We start from the raw sequence: 4,511 nt of genomic DNA, 5'->3' as shown, positions 1-4,511 counted from the left end.
TTGTAAAAGGTATTCTGTTAGAAGTCAAAACTATATATCCATTTGTTGTAGTTAAAACTATCTACACATTTATCACATATATTTTTTCTTTTCATTTATGTTTGGAAGCCTGAAATGTCTTACATTAGATAAAATTTTCGCAATCAAATATATGCAGCTCAAGTTTCCCTATGTGGATGCAGTTAACAATAATAAACTACTTTAATGACAGTGCAGTATATACTTCCCAATCACTAACCTTTTGAATAATATAAGCCAAGTGAATGAGCATTTTAATAAGAGAGGACCTGCATTAGCTTGCTGGCAGTGGCCATGTAAAGAAGAAGCGAGGTCCTCTGAAATTAGAGAAACTATATAGAGTATTAGAATATGTATGCTTTAAGGTGACTGTTTCATGCTACCATGTGAAAACCAACTGTTTCACTATCCGACATGTAACCAACACTTTAAGAGGAACAGAAAACCTAAGTGGATGATCATCATTCAGCCATGGTTGGTACTAAAGGCTGATTAACTACAAAAACCCAAGACATCACATGCTTAGCATATAAAGTAACATTAATCTAAAATGACATCCAAAGTGTTAAATCTTAACATACGATTACTGAACTCCATCAAAACAGAAAAGGGGTACTATAAGAACCTTCATGCATATACACAGAACCTTCATACACCTGTATCGAACAATAACAGAGAGGGCTAAGCAATAAAATTCAGGAGTAAATTTGTGTAGCTCAAAGAAAAATGGAGGGTAAGAATTTGAAAATAAAAAGAAAAAAGAGCTAAAATTTCATAACCTGAAAGAAACCCTTGCTTTCCTCTGTCTCTTCAGGGACTTCATTATCTTTTTTATCTATTACTAATTCCATATGAAGGTACTTTCTACAAGGAAAGGGAAATTGGTGAGAGAGAAATTACATGGTTAAGTATTCTCATATCAGTTTCTGTATCAGCAATGTTAAATTAAGCCAAAAACAAATTGAAACATCAAGGTGGTTGTAACTTGTCAAAGATAAATAGGATACATTAATGACTTCACACTCTTTTTGGATTTAAGCTAAATTTTGGTAAAATATCACAATTCCAGGCTCACTGTAGTCCTATGACGCTGATACCCTTATCTCAAGTTTCACTCTTTGAGGATGATCCTCATTTTGCTTCCTGTTGTCGAATAACCTCTATTTCAACCTTCCAAGAAGAGAACTCTACCAGCATGTTGTAAATTCATTTTATATAGAGTTACATATGGTTGTGGTATTAGCCCATTTGGATGTTAACATACATACATTCACGATATTATAAATAAAAGTCCATACATGCCAAATGTATGCGTAATGATCCCACTTCATATGACTGTTTCTTCCACTTAAAACATATAAATATAAGATTTCATGAGACTGAATGAAAAGAAAAAACAAAATGATCTTGTCTGTTTAAAATGAGTTATCACATAAACTCATATTCGAACAGTTGAAAATCAAATAATGCATCTTAACAAGTCCAGCAAATGAGACTTAACCTCGGTAAGGTTGTTTCTCAACTGGTGTGAAACGTCATACTACTTTGTATTTAGCACATACTATAATTTCATAGCACTCAACCAACATAATTTTGTCAGAATAACAATAATCGAGAAGCCAACTACCTGCTTTACTCTGGTAGAGAAAAATCTCTGAAATTTGAAAGCAGCTTATCAAACCTGACCCCGAGTTGCTAAGTCCAACTTGCAATGGTTTTCACTGGCTGAAATTATAATATCTTTAGCTTCTTCAGACTGTAAATAAGTTCCAACTTAAATTGCCCAAGAAAAAGATTGATCCACCTCAAACCAACAAATATTGAAGCAAAAGTTAAAAGAAACAACCTTTCAGAGTGTCTCTAAACAAAATGCTATACAAAATTCACAAAATTAAGAATAAGGAATTGCTTATTTTGAGGCAGAGTAGGTTGATTTATAATCAATCTGCTATTTCAGTCAACCATAGTTGTTAAAGGTGTGTCTCAGACGCGCCTCAGTCAAGGCTCAGGGTCTTGAGCCTTGAACCCAGAAAACGAGGCTATATACAAAAGGCTCTTGCCTCGCTCGCACCTGGGAGCCTGGGTCCAACATTATGTAGGAGCCACTCAACATGCCCCACTTATCCACTTACTCCTCACCATGTGAGACACCTAGGTTTTTCACTTTATAAATTTTGCAGACTAAAAAAAAGTAACAACAAGACATCAGGAAGGAGGAGCACCCTCAACAGGACAAAGACAAATTGGTTTAATAAGCAACCACACATATAAAGTAACATCATATTATTACATGATACAATCAATTAAGATCTAATTAAGCAACAAATACTTCAAACTAATCATAAGCCAATAATTAAGGCGTTGATTAGGATATTTAACTTAGATATACCTTGGAAATGAGGACATTAATGTCAGCATGCTTGTTATCCCAGACAAACTCATTGATGGTATCTCCAGCATGCAACATGACCTCGTTCTTAATTATGTATTCTCTGTATTGGCACCGGCGTGAGGCCTTGTGCAACCATACTTTTCCATAGAGCAACTTATCCTGTAAATTTTTTATTACTAAATTAGTGTTCTTCATTATGATACTCATGTAACGGCTAGGGTTTAGTGTTATTACCTGGTAACCATTCACATCACATTAAAAAGGCGATCCACTGAATGTAGGCTACTACTGTGTAATGTTTATCAGCAAACTCAAACACCTATAGAGGACATTCAAGATTTGTGTAATGTTTATCAGCAAACTCACAATAAGATGGAACATTCAAGATTTGTTTATTCACTTAAACCTCAATCCCTGCAAACAGCATTATAGAAACACAACGTTTGCACCTAAAGTTCTGTTTAACATACCATATGACTTTTGAATAGAAATATCTTAGAAGTTCTGTTTAATATACCAAATGACGTTTGATCATGTTTCTCATGATCGTGAAAGTGAAAAGTTCATTTATGTGCCACTTAATTTCACTTCTCCAATATGTTTGTGCATATATATCTCTGTGAGGACATTTGTGTTTATTAAGCATCAACAACTCAAGATGACCTTATTTTTTTCTTAAAGTCTTAAACAAAAGGAAACCAAAGAAACAGGAAATAGGAAACAGAGGAACCAGAGTGAAGTACAAGTAACTTGCAAACAGATAATTGAAAACTTGTTTCTTACCATGTCATATAACATTTAAGAATGTGAGCCTATAGAAATAAATGATATAGTGTCATGCTGCTCCTTATATTGAATAAATATGTGAATTATTCCCATTTTCACAAAACTGGACAGGTTCCACCAATATTGGGTATATGGGGAGGCAAAGGATTAATTATACTTAATATCAAAAGTTCAGCCGCATAATGATGAGTGATGGAGAATGAGAAAATGGAAACGCATGAAAGCCAACAAAACTAATAAGACAAAGATATAGAGAAGCATCATGCACAATAAGAAAAGGAAAAAAGGACAAAAGCAAGCAAGAACCATGGAAACTTTATGTACTTGGTTCTCAAACTGATTAACCCTTAACATATATAAATATACTCGTGATATCAGAAAACAAAAACAAGTTTCATGTATTTTCAATTTAAAGAGAAGCACAACCGTTGTATATAAGCATCTTTGCTATTATACAAGATGGATGAATAAATAGCATGATTCATTAGACAATCAGGTAACCACAAGAACGAGTGATGATTTAGAACTATGGACTAAAATTATTATTAACTAAGGCTGGCTAGAGTTTAAAACAGTGAACAATGTGAGCATCCAGAATTAACTTGTAAATGCAAAATGGCAGGGATTATGTAATATATCCACGAGGAATCATCTGCACAACTGAAAATAATTTTCATATATACCTTTTCACTCTCAATCTCCTTCCTTAGTTGTTTCATTTCTAACTCAAGTTCTTAAATTTTTTGAATGCATAGTAGGAATACAAATATCAGGGCCAGGTATATTCACAAGATAAACAAAACCAGGGCAAGAAGATACTTAAAATATAGAATGTCTTCTGTTGCCTCTGCTGTTACAATCGAAACACAAACCAAACACCTCCCACTCAGAGCACGAACGAAACACCTCCCACTGGAACACGAAAGAAAGCTCCCACTATCAAACACTCGAGCACGAACGGAACCTCCAACTCGAACCAAACTATTGCATACGGAAATGGGAAATGGGTCTAGGTTAGAGTGCTGGAATGGTTCGCGCAAGGTTGGAGATGTTGAGCTTTGTTTTATAGGAGTCGATGTAAACTTTCTTGCATTTTAACTTGTCTATACAGCTGCAATTGTTGAAGTCAATAGATGATGTAGATGTCGAATGGTGCAAAGAATTCAAGGGAAACATATACGAGATGGTTATTGAGGGGTTCCGGCTCTTAAGCAGATGGACTGCATGCATTTGGGAGCAATGTGCATGGAAATTTTCTCGAGTTACTCAATAGCAACTGGCCTGTACAAATGGAAGAAAAGTAATGATACTTTTT

General features: G+C 34.6%; 1 long non-coding RNA gene across 1 annotated transcript; it reads right to left on the bottom strand.

Annotated features, from left to right (window-relative positions):
• Positions 1–760: 760 nt before the first annotated feature.
• Positions 761–2,556, bottom strand: LOC136202233 (uncharacterized). Its single transcript, XR_010674364.1, has 3 exons — positions 2,408–2,556; positions 1,646–1,743; positions 761–882 (listed from the first exon to the last, which is right to left on the bottom strand). It is a non-coding gene; the product is annotated as an uncharacterized lncRNA (long non-coding RNA).
• Between the last annotated feature and the right edge of the window lie 1,955 nt (positions 2,557–4,511).

Source organism: Euphorbia lathyris, chromosome 8 (genome assembly GCF_963576675.1).
Source record: "Euphorbia lathyris chromosome 8, ddEupLath1.1, whole genome shotgun sequence".
Classification (NCBI taxonomy): Eukaryota; Viridiplantae; Streptophyta; class Magnoliopsida; order Malpighiales; family Euphorbiaceae; genus Euphorbia; species Euphorbia lathyris.
The sequence above is the reverse complement of the archived record's forward strand: the minus strand, read 5'-3'. Positions and strand labels throughout refer to the sequence as shown.